The sequence below is a fragment of the Ambystoma mexicanum genome, chromosome 14 (genome assembly GCF_040938575.1).
Source record: "Ambystoma mexicanum isolate Mex_15411 chromosome 14, UKY_AmexF1_1, whole genome shotgun sequence".
NCBI lineage: Eukaryota > Metazoa > Chordata > Amphibia > Caudata > Ambystomatidae > Ambystoma > Ambystoma mexicanum.
Window position 1 is genome coordinate 117,209,649 of NC_090940.1, and position 18,580 is coordinate 117,228,228.

An 18,580-nucleotide genomic window follows, 5' to 3' on the forward strand; every position below is an offset into this window, starting at 1 on the left:
TTGGTATAATATAATAAATACCAGTAATGGCGTCTGCAAACTAACAGCGGGACACAAGCGGAGGGCTCAGTATGGCCCTTAACGATTCCCGAGTACACACTCTAAGGTAGGCAACCATGGCACTATTCAATCGAGCTCGAAATTGGAACCCATCCATCCAACAGGAGATTTCTTAATTCCCCACTTCTCTTCTTATTTTCAGACATTGCATGGCAACTATTCTAATATTTATGACTTCACGACGAGCCACCTGGGCTATAACTTCACCGATCACTACATAACCTTGTGGATAGATAAGGGGTACTTCCCTAGCTGGTTCTCTACTAGCCTTAAAGACTATACCACCCTCTACAAGAGTTATTTAATTTTTAGAGGATGTTATAGACTAATATAGAATACAGACAAATAATGTGATCCGCATTTCTCATTTTACCCATTAACATGGAAGCCAATTTATGTTCCACAAGAAGTATTTACTCTTCTTTACCTCTTGGTTCTAAGAAAGAATGGGACCCCAGTCCCAGTTCTTTGGCTAAAGATGTTTGCTTTTATTTCACTTCGCTAGAATCGATACACCAACCTATGACATGACCATAGTACATTATCGCCAGGATTACTACATCTTAGTATGTCAGCAACCATTACCTATTCCATTAGGTAAGACTACTGTAGGATGGTCCTATGAATTCTATGTTAGGTTTTGCATACACAATGATATTAACCATTTATTTATTACTAGCTGTCCCCGGGCACGCGTTGCTGTGGCTCAGTCTGGAGGTTCTCCAAGTTGAGGCAGTTTAATTTTCCCGGCGGCGCAACACATTCCTTTCGTTTCTCCATTAAATTTCAGAGCCTTACTATAAGGACACACTTCAGTCATGGTGCCGATGAGAACATGCCGGCTCAAACTATAATCATCAGCTGGGTTGTACCGGAATGCAAGGCGATTGTAATGGCGTGATTGCAGAGCACGGAGTCGTGTTTGACGCTGATCTGCTGTTTCTCGTTGATGTCGTTTAGCCACTCTCAGCCTGTTGCATTCATTCTGTTGAGAACGAAGCAGATCTGATGCTGCAGAACACGATCGCTGTGCTCGCAATGTGCATCCTAAAGTCTGGCTGCACGTCGCTCTGCTGCTTCCTCAGCACGTATTTGAGCCACTCTAAATTGGAAACATTGGGCCTCATTAGAAGTCCAGCGGTAAGGGGTTAACAGTGCCAGTAAGGATGCAGGTGCCATTAACCCCTTAGTGCCGCATTCCGAGGTCCCTTAGCAGGAGCCGCTAAGGGACCAGGGAGCTAATAACGGGCCCGTTATTAATTAGCTCCCTCCCCATTCCCATTGAGCCCTATGGGGACTCGAATGGGAATGGGAATTTTGAATGGGGACTTACCAGGTCCTCGAAGGTTGGAATGACCCGGTAAGTCCCCATTCAAAGAACCCGGACCCAGACACAAGTTTGGAGGCAGCCATGGCGCTAATAGCACCATGGCTACCTCCAAACTCGTAATGACCCCCATTGAAATGGAATCGTAAAATAGCCTGTGTTGCTTTTACGTCCAACAGATTACGCTGTTTTTCGGAAAATGCATGTTTTTAACTGTCACAGGTGTGACATCCATGTATAGTAGGTATATAAAACAGGCGCCTATTTGAATGTAATTTTGTGTCAAAATTTTAAAGCAATCGGTGAAGAACTTTCGGAGATTTAAGATTTTGAACAAACACACATTTACATTTTTATTTATATAGAAGATTCTTTTTCTTTTTTCAGTTCCTTATTTTTCCTTCCATATTTCCACATTTGCAATTCCTTGTTTATGCATGCACCTGGTTAGTCATCTACCATGATTTTTACACAATTGTGTGCCACACTGGCATTGTAGGTTTCTATATATTCCACCTTTTTGAAAAATCTACAGGTGATATCATAGGAGTTGTCAATATTACCAAACCAATGTTTAGTTCTCACTTTCGTATATAAAAGATCTAGATGAAAGCGCATATATGAAGTCCGGATGTCGACACTGGGACACAAGACGAGCTATTGCAAGCAAGGTTTTTGCTTGTGTCTAAATAGCGCATATTCTGAATACGAAGAATATGACGCTATTTGTGAAGACGTTGCAGCCCAGTCATTCAAAAATATACGTTTGTGTGCTAAGCTTAGTTTCGGTTGCAAATCCTCTGGGAGGATATTAATGCTAGATAGTATAGTAAGTATACGCTTGTGTAGTCTTGCAATCGACAAAGGATGGGATTCCCTCAACATGTTAAGTAGATCTTCGTAAAGCTAATTTACTAAAGGAAAGCGCATTTTTACAAATGTATTGAGAATGCGCCAATGATATCGCGATGCCAAATAATTTAAACCTAATTCATGGCGTAAAATCGCATTGAGTAGATAATTAGGCAGACCCAAGGTTGCTTTCCACAGCTTGGCTAGTAGTTTTTTAAGAAAGGGTGATAGCTCCAGTAAACACAAATCGAGACCATAAAAAATAATTGCTTCCACCTTTTTAGAATAAAATTCAAATAATGGCAATAAGGAAAACTTGCAGTATTTTCCCAAAATGATTTTCATTTGATTTTGTAGCGGTAATACTTTTTCAGCTAACGCCTTGTGCCAAAAGGAAGCAGAAGAATTATTTGACAAATTGTAGCCTAAATAAATGGTCTGTTTTACAATTTGAACATTTTGGGAATCAATGTGCCAACAAAATTTGCGCACCTTTTTCTTTGAAGATAGCACAAGAATGGTCGATTTGGAGGAATTTATTGCGAGATTGTTTGCTCTGCAATAATAATCAAAGGCTTCCAATTTATTCTGGAGGCCCGAATGTGTGCTATCGAAGAGGAGCACATCATCGGCATATGCCAGCCATGATAATTGAAGCTTGCCGAGGCGGACGTTGTTGGATTTAGAGAACTCCCATATGCCCTCAATGTCAGAAAGATATAAATTAAAAAGTACTGCTGCAAGGTTGCAGCCTTGCTTAACACCAATTGCAGTGGGAATAGGCTCGGTCAGAAGCCCTTTGCCAGAAATCTGTACTCTAACAGATGTATTATGATGTAACAGAGCAATAAGTGCCACTAAAGAAGGTGGAAAATTATACTTTAGCATTTTATGCCAGAGTCTACTACGAATGACGCAGTCGAATGCAGATGACAAATCTAATGAAGCTATGAAAATCGGTCCATGATATGGACGATGAGACCCAGCTATTAAATGTGCGAGAATTGTGGCATTGAGTTGGGTCCCCATGTTTTTTCTAAAGCCTGTCTGAACTTTATTAAGTATACAGTTTTTGGCGATGTGATTTTCAACTTCTTTTAGTAGAAGAAGTGCAAAGATTTTAGCCACGACATCAATTGGTGCAATTGGCCTAAAATTCAAAGGATTATTTAAAGGCCCTTTTTTATGAAGCGGAATGATAATAAACTAACCCAAGAAGATGGAAGAGATTTTTTACTAAAGATTGATTGAAAAATCCGTAGAAACACTGGAGCCCAAAATATTGGGTCATCTTTAATGACACAAGGAGGAAGACCATTGGGGCCAGCGCATTTTGAAGATTTAAACTTTACAATTGCGTACAAAATGTCCTCTAAGGACCATGGGCAGGTCGAAAGGATGTGTGTGATTAAATCAGTAATATCGACTTGCTTAAATCTCGCAGGGAGTAGATATTTGTGTTCAAAGAAGGGAAACCAAGAGGAACCATCTATTGCTGATTCCAACTGTGTTTGAGAACTTATGTTCGGCGCCCAAAGTATTTTCCATATCTCCCGAATATTGTGATTACAAATTAGTCGTACCATATTCTGATTACCTATGAGGTGAAACACGGTACGGGCAGCTTTTATACTGTTCTTATGTTTTTTTTAAGAGTTTTTTTAGCTGCATAATAGTTGATGGAATCCACAGCATACAATTTCCTCTTCAATGTTCTCAGTTCAAAGTTTGTTTTTGTTTTTAATTTAGCAAGTGTATTTGATAACATAAGTGAGGGATTTGTTGTATTATGCTGTCTATGCGTCGCTTTTGCTATCTCCATGAGATGACATTGTATCATTTGGAGATTCCACGATAGAATGACCTGAGATGCCTTATCATCAGTGTTGGCATCAGGCCACCAATCACGGTTGACTAAAAATGTTAGACGTCGGCATGTTGATATATTCCAACAAATGGAAAGAAGTGGTCTATCTATCTGCACTAAAGACAACACCTGCATTTTAACAAAGGAATCTGTTTCTGCAATCATCGTACTCGAAAGAATGGAGTGGTCTCCATAAGATGGACAATAGGTGGAAATCGGCGATAGAATGCCAGATAGAAATTTTGAGGCAACTATGTAATCTATAGTAGAACATACATTACCCCTTTTCCATGTAAAAAAAGACTTTGAACATTGTGACTTAATTACAAAAAGATCCCAACTAAAAAAAAAAGTTAACCCATCTTACTCCATTTGCATAAGCATTCTTAAAATAATTAGAAGATTCATTTGGCGGAGAAGAGTTAACAGATGCATATAGATATGCATTAAAATCACTGCAAATCAATAGCTCTGCTGCAGGGTGTTTACAAATGGTCTGCGTAATAGTATCATTTAACATGATGATAGCTTCATCAATAGGAAAGGTAGCTGGATTCCAATAAATTGATATCAACACCACATTTTTGGGCCCACAAATGTTAATATCAATATCAATTGTTAAAAACAGTTTAGTGGACACGCTCTGATTTAATACAAAACAGAGGATATTATTGAGTAATATTGTAATACCACCAACTGGGCGACCAGTTAATGGGTGAGAAGCGGGAGTATGAAAGGCTGTAAAGCCATCAAGTTGAAATTCCTTGCAACACATGGTTTCTTGTAAAAAAAGATGGAAGGCAAGCTTTCCATACTCTTATTCGCGAGCCAATTCAGAAGGTTATTAAAACCACAACAGTTCCAAGCCAGAATAGTCAACTTTTTGCATTATGAATTCGCAGTAGAGATAGCATTTGCAGACACATGTTGTAAAGGAGATTTAGAGATGGGTAAAATCCCCAGAAGACCATTCAATGCGGAAGTAAGAGAAGCTAATTGTGTTAGAATTTTTAGCATTCTCGGATGGGTCAGCAGGAGCTACAGAAGTGGCATTACAATTTTTTGACAACACAGGAGGTTTAAATTCTAAAAATATCATTGCCTTTTCAAACGATGAGAAGGCCTGCAATTCCAAACCCAAAAAGAACAGATCAGATTTATACTCCCAAATTAATTTCGCTATAATGGGGGACAATACTTTGCACAGCATACGATTATTATTAATCAGAGGTAACTTTATCCAATCCACATCTTGTGAAATCAAGTTACGCAAGGATGGAATTTTATAAAGAGTGTTCATCAAAAATGTACGATTAATTGGTGTCCCCCCATTAAATTGGGGATTACTGGACCATCCAATTAGAGTTTGGGTTTCTTCTGGGATGACATTAAAAGAAGTGAGACTTCTGTTGTTGACTACTCGGGGAGAAGGATCTGCACATGTTGGATTAGACTTCGCGTGGACATCCATCAATTCATCATGTATCACTGAGGTATGCACGTTAGCAGAAACAAGATTGTCAGTATTGTTCGCTGTTTGAACAAGCTGTGCACCTAGAGCCACTCTCGGCAAACCAGTCAGTTGGGGAATTAAAGGCGGAATCAAAACTTGAGGTCCTATATTCTGCAAATGTGACAATTGTGTATCAATTGGCAAAGGATCAATACAAGGTTGATGAATCAACGCCTGGACAACCACAGGAGCTGAGGCACTAGATTCCATCGCAGCATTAGTGGACTTACTTGTCACGCCAAAACATGGTGTTTTTTTGTTCTCCATGCGCGGAAAGAAGGTGTTCATATTTGCTTGTATCATGGAATTAGCATGCACAACGCCATCAGAGCGATAGAATGCTACCAATGCACTTTGCTCTTCCAGTACATTCTCAACAATTGGTTTAAGAATGTGCGAACACCCGCCTGTCTTCCCTCCTTTTTGTACATTTTTTGAGGATTTCAATTGAAGTGCCATTAGGCTTTCTTCGTTTAGTTGACTAACATTGAGCAGGAGATCTTCATTTCCTACCTGCGCGGCATTCAGTGAAGCATCTTTGATCTCGTAATTTTTGGCAGAGCATTGAAAAGAGGAGTCTGCAATCTTGCTATTGGAAGCACAATTTTTATTTAAATTTGATTTCTTTCTCCGTTTCACTGCTCTCTGGTGTGCTTTTTTCATTCTGCGAGAAGGATGGTAGATATTTTTAGATAAGTCGGTAGATTCAGACATCTCACTGTGTTCAACTTCAGCCAATACATTCGTGATGGCAGAAGGGCTATCAGGAGAGGTATCGTCAGACGCCATAGCAGGCGGCAAAATGTCATTTTGGAGCAATTCCACAGAAATCAGATTCGATTGACAAAGAATTTGTTCAATTTGCAGAATTCTCTCGTGTTGTAGTTTCGCCACTTCTATTAGATCTATAGAGGGAGACATAGAGTTTCCAGATACCAATGCAGCCGGTTTAACAACTGCCTTTGCAAATGAAGTAGGCGTACCATTTAACAGGAGAGGGGCTTCCGCAGTTTCAGTGCCTTGAGGTATCGAGGCATTCAAAGGCACACAAGGAGGCAGACTCCTTTTTACAAGCTCAGCCATTCGCTCGGGACAGGTGACATGGAAGTTGTGACAGGCTTCCTGGGCTAGCATGAACCCTTCAATTTTAGACAGTTTATTGGAGTTAGTTAGGATTGAATCTTTCATGTCCTTTAAGAGCAGATGTGTGAATTTGTGTCCTTTATCTAGAAGGTTTAAGATCCGTGTCAGTACTGGAAAAGAGTGTAGTTCCTGTTCTAAAAGATGGGAAGAATTCCCTTCACGCGGTATTGAGGACATTTGAGATTGTGGAGAAATCGGCACTGAGGTAGCATCATGTGGTAACTGTTTTAAGGAATAATCATGAAGGAAGGGGTCTTCTAATTGTAACTTCCTATAAGGTTGGAATTCCCTTGTGGGAGAACTTCCTAATTTGCTTGGTGCAAAAAAAGCCTCAGTGGATTTTATAGGAGTAGATGGCTGAGTGAGCAATGGTAAAGTAGGGAAGGACGCAGGGTGAAAGTGCACCTGTTCACGGATACCACATGGTGCTGCGGCAGGAGTAGAAGGGCCTAAAGAAAGGCTTATTCGCCTTTCTAAGGCTGCAATTATACCAGGTGCAAGCATCGAGGTATCAGAAAGTGGAATAAAGGGCTTCTCAGTCACCCCAGAGAGGTCATCTAGATTAATATCCACATCATTGGCCGTTTTTAGGGAAAAAGGTATATTCCCCTCCACTGCCAACATTGGAACAGGCAGATTTGAATCAGTGGGCTGTTCAAGATGAATATGGGAAGGCAGGTTCACATCAGAGCCTGACATTGGTGCGGCCTGTGTGGAAACTGAAAGAAAAGATTTCTGATCTGCAGCTAAAGAATGTGAAGCTTCCATTTGCGTTTTAGGCAGTTTTTTAGACATTGAAATTTTGACAGATTCTCGCAGACGTTTACCATTCCTTAAAGTAATTAAAGTAGAATCCATAGAGATAAACCCATATGCTATGAAATAATTACTAAGCAAGCAAAAAAAAGCACGTATACTCTCCCAGACGAAATTATGTATGAAGTAAGCTGTGAACTCACTTGTGCCAAGCGGAATTCTATTTACCTACAGGACAACCACGCACCTTGCACCGCAAACAGCAAACAGCCCTTTGCAGTGCTTCGCGGTGCGCAGCGCGGGTGCGCTGGAGGAGGAGTTATTTATAATGGCGTTGAAGGCATCACACAGTAGATGGGCGGGTCACAAACCCAGGAAACACCTTAAGGAAAACACATAAAACATCAGGTGTTAAAGAGTTAATAGTTGCCGCTTTTGAGGCACTTAATACCGATCACAGTCTTGCAAAGCCTCAAGCCTCTAGTACACTAGTACACAGTCACCTGGTTCCTGTACTGACGAGGGTCAGGCACAAAGCGGTGTTCCCAATAAAGACGTCTTCCCTTTCAATGCGGCATCTCAGATGATGAAGGTGCCGAAGTCCCAGGGAGTGAAATTGACCAATGCAGAAAGGCAGGCAGGCAGGCGTCCACAACGATCTTTCAGGGGCAAGTGAACAACACAGCAAACAGCCCTTTGCAGTGCTTCGCGGTGCGCAGCATGGGTGCGCTGGAGGAGGAGTTATTTATAATACCGTTGAAGGCGTCACACAGGAGATGGGCGGGTCACAAACCCAGGAAACACCTGGTTCCTGTACTGATGAGGGTCAAGCACAAAGCGGTGTTCCCAATAAAGACTTACTCCCTTTCAATACAGCATCGCAGATGATGAAGGTGCCGAAGTCCCAGGGAGTGAAATTGACCAATGCAGAAAGGCAGGCGTCCACAACGATCTTTCAGGGGCAAGCGAACAACACAGCAAACAGCTCTTTGCAGTGCTTCGCGGAAACGGAAACTAGAACTCGGAACAGTAAAACTCTTAAAGGACAAGGATACACTGAGGAAGAAAGCAAGGTCCCGAAACATTAGCACACAGTTTATTAACACGGCCGTTCGGGAACAGGGAAGCACTGGAAAATTGATGGCCCATGAGCAAGAAGGTTGATCAACAGGACAGACCCAGGAAGCAGGAAAACCATGAAAAGCACAACAAAAGTGAAATGGAGCAATTTAGGAACCAGGAACAAAGAACTAAAGAACAAAGAACGAGGAATCTGGAACAATAGGCGAGCCATGGTGCACTTGCACGATCCAGTTGCACCACGCCTGAAGATCGATTGTCTGTTCCCGCTTGTCTTCTCTTTCTGCATGGTGGAGCCTTAATGCACTTGGAAAAACTGCAGAATCGTCGTCAGACCTATTTGCTGTAATCTCCACTGTTAATTGTATTTTATGCACTTACTCTGCCTGTACAGACTAGTATCGTATCAGAATTTCAAGGGCTCTAAACAATTGTTGTTTTTACCCCTGTTCCCTCCCTCCTTGAGCGCCTTGAAACACTTGACTTGTGTATAGATGTTTTACAAATAAACATTACCATGTCATACCATACCATACCAGGTGCACGGCATCAATGGCCAACACTTGATCGAATTAAACTGAGGATGTTTAAAGCTCATGAATGACGACATGCCTCAGGTGTGATCATCAAATTGTAGCATCTACTGGCCACAGGTGTCCTCTTTCCAGATCAATGTGTTTTCGTCCAATTTTAACTGTTATGGATTAAAAAACAGAGTTTAAACATATTTTTATACTACTCAATACAGGGGGACCCCAACCCACCAAATACACTATGGTGGTTAAAATTAATTGAAAAATAAGGTTGACTAGTTGGGGGTCGACCAAAACACGTCAACTCCTCCATCCATCACCCGTACCTTGCCTGTGAGGGTTAAGAAGAAGGATGCAAGGCATTCTGGGAAATGTCTTTAAAATTAAAAAAGCACACTGGCTGCCAACATCCAGAAATGGATCCGGAAGAGAAGCGCATCCTCCAATGTTATCCTAGATCTTTCAGATCACTGCAGCCATATGCAACAAGGTTTATTAGCAAAATCCATTACATTGTAGGCCCGAGGTGATGTAGACAAGAGTGTGGAAGGGAGGATTCTGCCTTTTCTCCCCACTGAATGTCCTGCCAACGTAGGAAACTCCTCTATCGTGGGGTCTTTGGATTATTGCAATGGGATCTACTTGGGTCAACCATCTTTTTTAGTCAAACGTTTGCAGATCCTGCAAAACTCGGCAGCTCGACTGGCTTTGGGGTCTCCTACATCTGCTGCACTGGCTCCCTGTAATTAGCCGGACTGATTTTAGGATACTTTGCATTACGCACCGTGCCATTTGCAAGGCCGGCACAAACTCTACGCTCTCCTTCACAAACTTTGCTAACACAATCCCAAAATATCGTAGGGACCGAGCACAGGGACGCTCCTTTGCGGTTATGGCTCCTACATAATGGAGCCCCCTTCCAGCTTATCTTCAAGGCACTGTAGATCATCTTCAATTCAGCAAGCTTGTGCCAACCCATCTCTTTTAAGTCTGCTTGTCTCTTTACAGCTTCTTATAATTTGCTTTTCTTGGTTAGCGCCTCGATGCCATCGGGCATTAGACCACGATTTATAAAATCCATGCCATACCATAACAATGTACCGAACCATGGCATGGAGATCCTAAACTGTAGCTGTGTTGGCAAACAGTGCAGAAAGGGTGCAGATTCTCGACAAGGGGATATCGGGTTATAATGCCCCGTGAAAAAAGTCATCAGGTTGGCGACTTTTATAAAAAATGCATTAATGATGCAGCCTCCAAGCTATCAAACACTTTCCCCAAATATTCTAGGACTGGAGGTAATAATATATAATTATAACCCTCCTAGAATATTTGGGGAAAGAGTTTTGAGAGCCAGGAAAAAGTCGCCAGAACCTGACGACTTTTTCACAGGGACATTATTACATGGAACCGACAAGGGACTCCAAATGAAAGCATTTTCTATCTATGAAAAAGTATACATTAGCACTGTAGTTTCACTTTGGCAAAATAATGCAATGATCCCAAAAATATACTCGGTCATATCAAGAAATGCTGTAAAAAGGTGCAATGAGGAGGCCCGAATAATGCTAAATGGATCTAATCTCTCCAAGAAGCAAAATGTTCCCTTGCACCCCCATGCCTGCTCTGCCAAAAGTGAACTTGCAACCAGCCATCTAGACTGTGTACTGCCAGAAGCAAAGCTCTCTTAGAATTGGCAAGCCTTACATCCATCTACTTATGCCCCCACTTTTTTCATGTCCCTATTTTTCTCCAACTCTGGTTAAAGAACTTGTTCAACTATCACATCACACAAATTCTGAGATTATGCTAATCTAGTTCTAATTTCAAGAGATTATGCCAATCTAGCTCGACTATCAAGAGGTTATGCCAATCTAGCTCTACTTTCAAAAGATGATGCCAATCTAGCTCTAATTTCAAGAGTTTGTGCTAATCTAGCTGTACTTTCAAGAGATTATGCCAATCTAGCTCTAATTTCAAGAGATTGTGCTAATCTAGCTGTACTTTCAAGAGAGTATGCCAATCTAGCTCTACTTTCAATAGATTGTGCTAATCTAGCTCTAATTTCAAGAGATAATGCCAATCTAGCTCTAATTTCAAGAGATGATGCCAATGTAGCTCTACTTTCAATAGATTGTGCTAATCTAGCTGTACTTTCAAGAGATGATGCCAATGTAGCTCTACTTTCAAGAGATTGTGCTAATCTAGCTCTAATTTCAAGAGATAATGCTAATCTAGCTCTACTTTCAAGAGATGATACGGATCTAGCTCTAATTTCAACGAAGCACTGCTTCCAATGTCCTATGTGACGCCTTCAACCAGTCCTGGATTTACACATTGCATCCGGGTCTTGTACGGCCATATTTTTAGAGGTAAGAATGAAACTATAAATCTCAGTCTGTAATGTGCAAAACCAAGACTGGATTTATGGTTCAGGCATTGCATGGGCCACTTGGCAACTGTAAAAGAAGATGATTGACTTAATGGCTTCTTTTCTCATAAGCCTCAAAATGAAAACGTTCATGTACAAGCCAAATTTTGACAGACCATTATCTTACATAGGGCGGCCAATTCTAAAAAAAAAAAAGGAGTCTTCTAAAAATAGCAGAGAGTTTGCACTATTTTTTAGATGCACTGTTTTTTGTAAATGCACATTTCACCTTACTTTTAAGATGACTTGCGCATTTCCAGGGGGTTGTGCTGAAGCGCAAAGATTCTCTGGCCTTCTCCCTTGCTTGCGTTATTGTCGAGACACAAAAGCATGACAGGCTCTCAGCACCCCTCGGATGCTGGCAGCACATTTCACAGTGAGAGGCCCCTAAAAGGCCTCTCACTGTGAAATGTCAACAAAAAAGCGTGTCTAGTCCCGTTAAAGGGATGTAAGTGAAAGTCGGACAGCAGCGTACATATCGCCAGCAATGGTCCTCTCGTGCATTGTGCACCACCCTGTCCCTGTCCCTAAGCAGGTGCAGTGTAATGGGATTCATTTCAGGACATTATCACCTGATTTCACAGGTTGCCCTCATTTCGCATCTCGCCTTTCTGTGCTAGTCTGCCTAGAACTGCACTTTTCCCTATCGAGTAAGGCAGCCAGGTTACGCATCGTGCATGACTGTGCAGCCAAGTTGCACATCCTGCATGACTGTGCTAGTCTGCCTAGAACTGCACTTTGCCCGATCGAGTAAGGCAGCCAGGTTACGCTGACGCATTGTGCATGACTGTGCAGCCAAGTTACGCATCCTGCATGACTGTGCTAGTCTGCCTAGAACTGCACTTTGCCCGATCGAGTAAGCCAGCCAAGTTACGCATCCTGCATGGCTGTGCTAGTCAGCCTAGACTGCACTTTTCCCTATCGAGTAAGGCAGCCAAGTTACGCATCCTGCATGACTGTGCATCAAAGTTACGCATCCTGCATGACTGCGCTAGTCAGCCTAGAACTGCTTTTTGCCCGATCAAGTAAGGCAACCAAATAACGCGTCCTGCATGGCTGTGCTAGTCCGCCTAGACTGCACTTTTCATGATTGCGTAAGGCAGGCAAGTTACGCATCCTGCATGACTGTGTAGCCAAGTTACGCATCCTGCATGACTCTGCTAGTCAGCCTAGAACTGCACTTTCTCGTTCGAGTAAAGCAGCTGAAGTTACGCATCCTGCATGACTGCGTTAGTCAGCCCAGACTGCATTTCACCTGAATGAATAAGGTAGTCTAATATTGCATTTCGCCTGTTTGTGCAAGCTAGCCTAACACTGCTCTTCGCCTGTGTGAGTGGATGGCAGCTAGAGCCGAGTTCATACTAGACCTAGAGGTGTCCTGACGCACCAGATGCCTTTAAAGGGGAGCATAGTTAATTTGGTTGGTACAGCTAGGCAATCGGGCAGAGTGATGCCTCTTCCAACCCCATGGATACTCACACATATCTCCCACTGCCCTCACTCTGCTCAGCACCGACAACTCTAGAATCAATCCGGTCTAGCTGCACACATAAGTATATACCACCTTGCACACTGCAAGCTATTCAATGCAGCTATTCCCCATGATAAATGCAGCCTGGCTGCACACACTCATACTACCCGTCGCACATACCCTGCACACTACTTCCAGTATTGGAAAGCAGTAACCCACCACGAAAATTCAGTTTAGCTGCACACATACAGTGTACACACACGCACTATTTACTGCTCTGACTATCTCCAGTAACCTGGACTCCAGTCCCTGAGGGCGTATGATTGTTCTTTTATAATTATTCTTTTATAACGTGCTTAATACCAGAGATTGGTTTGTAAGCACGGGATTGGGATTCAAACCTGTGTTGTGCCGCGTGGTCTTGCTTCCAAGACAAGCGCGTTGCCCCCGAGCTATGCCCCATTTTAACGTAGCATAACATTTCCAAGCACATCCCTTTTCTGAGACGGGTATGCACCTTGACATGCAGAGAAGTGCCCGCTCCCGCTGCATGCTTTGCACACAGGAGGAGGGAGGGATCATGTGCACACATTCTCAGGCCCGCTGTGAGCAGAGTACACGTTTTTCGGCCACAAATCAAAAGGAAACGCTAGCGCAACACTTCCTTTACGCCCAGTGGTCGAAGTGGGCGGTAGCGGTTGGGAGCAGTGCTACCCTACTTTTTTTTAATTAAGTTTCACTGTTCCTAAACTTTTATTTGAAAAAGAAACCATTCTGGATTGGTTTCGTTTTAAAATAAAGGCGCAGAAAGAAGTAGAAACTTGCACTTCAGTGCACTGCACTGAACGTTCCCTTAAGTGCCAGGCTATTATGCAAGTCTATGCAAATAGGACGAGTATGGAGCTGACGACGGAAAATCAGCTCAAAATGGAGGAGGCAGCAGGGTAACCCCTGCGGGGTCATGCCGCCAGGACCTGGGACCCTCCCCTGGGGGTCAAAAGGCAAGGGGCGGAACGGCGCCAAAGGCCTAATGGCCCAAAAGCCCGCGAAGGGCTGAACAAAGGAAAAGGGGCGGGGCCATCAGGATTTAAGCAGGCGGGACCGGGGTGCCAAGCATCTCGCTCCTGCACTGGGACCCAGTCGCCGCCTCGCAGGTGGAAGAAATTTCGTTGGGGCAGAAGGATTTCATTTTCTGGTTCGTGTGCTGCAGTGATGTTCGTGATGGGTTCCAGTTAAAGAGGTGTTCCAGTGAAGGACGGGTCGTTGTTCCAGTGAGGAAGGAGCATCAAGGGCAGGAATAAATGTGCGGTGGAGGTAAGTGTGGGGGAGGGGCAAGGAATAAGCTTGTTCCTGGGCGGGGCGGGCCCGTGGGCCCTGTTGTTAGCACCCATCCCTCCCTCCACTTATTTCGCCTAGGGCACATCGTGGGTAATAATAGAGTCGGTCTGGTTGCACAGCGAGTAGAGCGCGGCACAAATTAATTCTGTCTTATTGTATCATTATAATGGATGCTCTGTCGTTAAATGTGACTGGTTTGGATTAAGTCATAGTGCAATGGTTAAACGGCTCACCGTGTGTTGATTCGGTGAAATACGGCACTGACAGAGTACAGCCTTTTTCTTCTTACTGAATGCTTGTTAAAAAATGGGTTGTGAAGCCGATGAGCACTAGACTGCTGCGCTTTCAGAAGACTTGGATGAGTCGGCCTTAAGGCACTATGTTTTCAGAGCGTGAGGGAGAGCGCCCGCGCCTCGCAGCCTGTGGTTTGTTTCCCCGCCAGGCTGCACCAATAAGGACCCCCCGGGCTGCTGAGTGGAGGCTCCTAGTGGGCAAAGGAGGCCTTGGTGTTTTTGCCCATGTTGAACGGCGGAGCTGGTGCTCATGGTTTTGGGGTACAGTGCATGCATTCATTGAAGGGTAAATGTCTGCTAGTTGTGTGGGGCGTTTTTTGGATCGTGCTACGGGATCCCATTTTTCACTCTCCTCCTTGTAGCTCGGCCTCGAGCTCAGTGCTTTCGCCAAAGGGAGGTTACGACCTCCGCTCTCCCCTGCTCGCTCGCGGTTGGTGCATGGGCGGGTCAGCAGAGGGTCCACGGAGTGAATGGGGATAGCAGGGGACGCTGGTTGCCTGTCTGCGGGCACTCGCCGTGTGAGTCAAGGGAGGGTGGAGTTGCGAACAAAGAACGCGGGTAGGGGTCGAAACAGGTGGTTTCGCTGACCTTTGTCGAAGTCGGATTTTGCCCTTGTCTGTTGCGGGGGAGCTGCATCAGATTTGGGGTTTCTGGGCACCTGAGTACACAGCGTGGCTTTGAGGGGAGGCTTGGGTGAAGGCAATAAAAAGGTTTTGATTTACGTTGCTGTATTTCGATGTCTCGGCAGCGTAGGTAGGAACGTGTTTAGCCATGGCGTGGCACCACACGCCATTATGATGCACACTACAGTGAGGGCTTATGGTGTTAATGTTAATTAGAGCCTTAGGTGTTTACGGTCGTGGCGCTGCGGGTGCAGTACTATACAAGTGGTAAGGGAATGTTGCTGCCGATATTTGTGTCTGGCAGGACAAAGGGTTCTAAGAGGATCCCATGGCACGCTCTGTGCTGCACCTAATAATGCTAGCCGCACACGAGGCAGCAGGCAGATCACTGGCCTGCCATTCTGGCTGCCAGACACGAAGCCCAGCCTTCTCTGGCCTTGATAACACGAAGCAGGAATACAATTTTCAGGCTGCCTTAAAATCTTAAAACACGGCAGTGGGTATTTGCATTCCCACTCTCACCCAGTTCGTAGGTGATTGTGGGAGGGTTTTGCTGGGAGATTTACTTAAAAATGTATCAATTTCAAGTCTCCCTGAACGTATAATAGTGCCCCTACCTATGTCTTCAGGCAAGGGATAAATCGGGATTCAAAATACCTCCCTAACCACGACATTCTTTCTTCAGCTATACCTAGGCAGCACCGTTTTCTTCCCGTGGGGGCGTACTAACGTTCGTGATGTGGGACCTCCAGTGCCCGTTCTGACATAAACAAGTTTGTGGTGGGTTTAAGTTTGGATGGCCCGAGCGGTTACACTTACATAGGGACACAGGTGTGTTAAATCCAGCTTGGGGAAGCGGACGGTTGTTGGGATGCCACGTTTATTCAAAATGTCAGGCTTCACCTGGCGGGGCAGTTATGGTGCTGTAACCTGCGTGGTGGGCCAGGCAATGTCTTTCGCCACGTTTGGGGTGGATGCGCATAGCATGTTCCTACGAGGGGGTTAGTGTGGCCATGGGGGAGTTAGGACCGTAAAAACCGAAGGTTCAGTATGTTGCACGTGGCGTTAAGGGTTCTTGCGATGGGGTTAATCAAGGCCGTTTCAAGGGAGTCCCGCTTGAGCAGGGCGGTTGCGCAGAAATATGGGGGGAAATAGGGGACTCTGCAATCAGTAATTATGGGTAAAGTTGCTCGGGATTGGCTGATGAATGATGGCTGGGCTGGCGAGGCTCGGGGTGATAAGCTGGCTGCATTACAAATGCGATACGGGGTCACGTTCTTTCGCAGGAGGCCAGCACCTAAGTAGAGCTGCATGACAGGAGCGAGTACTCACTTTGCATCTGGGCAGAACCTGGGGACACAGGTTCGAAGCCCGGCAGGTCCAAACCCAACGTTTCAATAATAATAAGCAGCGCACAGATACCGGAGGGTTCATAGCACTATGTAAAGGCAGAATTAGGGTCATCTCGTTTGGAGAGCAGGACGACTCGAAGCAGATCAGGTTCGAGCACTGGGTCCGCCCGGAGAAACTTCTGGCCATTAAGCATGTTATATAATATTTAACAGACAGGCGGGTCCACGCCAGGGACTGCATGTGGGCTCCAGGGTCGCGATGTTAAGGTGTGCACAATGGTTTTGTACTTAAGATGTAGAAGTGCGCCGATTAACATAACCCGATCGGGTATGGCCTTTACAACAGATTAGGGGACACGTGCTACAGTTATTAGGAAGGCACCAGGTGTGCTTAATTGTCTTAGGTCTGAGCCAGAAATTTCAAAGGAGGGCCCATTGGCAAGGTGCAAGCACGGACAGCTTTTGCATGTGTGATCTTAGCAGACTTATGTGGGGTAGGGCCTGGGCGTAGGACCGGGGGTACATGCATGTCTTATGTCGGATACATAGTCCCCAGAACAGACAGGAGCGGCTGTGGGATTACATGGTACGACAGCCAGGTCGCTTGAGGCTAGGGGCCTGGGGGTTGAATTAAAAATGCTCAATGGAAACACGGAGTGGGAGTGTTCTTGGGTCAAAAAATGTTATCGCTAAAACATTGAGGATTCTATGGAATAAAGGCCTCAGTGGACAAGGAAGGCGCGAGGTGTTCAGCGGGTATATTACACATATTCTCACTACTAATACAGTATTGTGCAACAAGGGAAGCACGCAGACTCCCACGAGGGCCAAAGTTGATTTGGTGTGCAAGTACATTGGATGACGATTGATCGGGCGCAGGTGCCGCTTGAAATAGAACAACATAGCGCCAAGGGTTGAGGACAAAAGGTTGGAGGAGGAGGAGTTTCGATTGATAGTAGCAGCGAAAATTACTTAACGGGCCATGCTTTGCACACAGTGGCTCGCTATTTGGAGCAATATAACGCCATGGGGATAGGACAGTAGGTTGGATACGATTAATAAAAGGGGTTAAGCCGGGTGCAAGGGAACAGGGGTTGAGATTAGGTCAGCAGGCTGTGGGGGTTGTATAGCGTTAATAATATCAACCCGCTGCTAAAGTAAAACAAGGGTTTTTGGCCTGGCGCTGGGGGCAGCAAGATTTTGGAAGGTATGATTGGGGTCATTTAGCAGGCGTTACAAGCTACAGGGAGAAACAGGAGAGGTCCCACTCGCTAAAACAAGGGTTAAGCAAGGCGCCGGGGACAGGGTTGGCAGTGGTATCGGGGTTTTTGAACAGCTCAGCAAGGCCAAGCCACCCTTCATCCTTCCGGGGCGGGGATCAAGTAACAGGGGGACTGATGCTGGAGAGAGGTAACGGGTCTGCTAACTTTTGGGTCCACGGCAGGGGAGCTCTGTCGTGCTAGAGGGACAGAAGAGGGGAAGGTGGCCTAGAAAAAAGGAGAATGGCTCAGCCCCTTTCGGTCATGATGAGAGCTCAGCGAATTTCTGCAAGGGCAAGCAATCCGCAGAGGATTTCATGGGGGTGATGGACAGCTAAAGGGTAACAAAGGGTACAGTTCAACTTCACTCGGCAGGAACGGCGCTCTCCCAACATGGTAATCCTGCAGGGGCAGGCAGAGCGAGGATAAATTGGGTGGGGAGCCCTGGCCCTCGGCCCAGGAACACCTGCAGATTTGAAGGGTTGGGGGAGTGGTGAGACTCGAAGAGTGGTTTACTAAGGTGGTTCCAAAGCAAGATCATTCCAAAGCGAGAATGAAAGGTTGCAGGGACAAAAGTGGTTACACAGCATGCACGCCCTGGTTAAAAGGGAGCAAGATGGAAAGGTGATAGGGGCAGAAGTGTCCCAGAGCAGGCCCGCCCTGGTTAGGGCGGAGCAAGGTG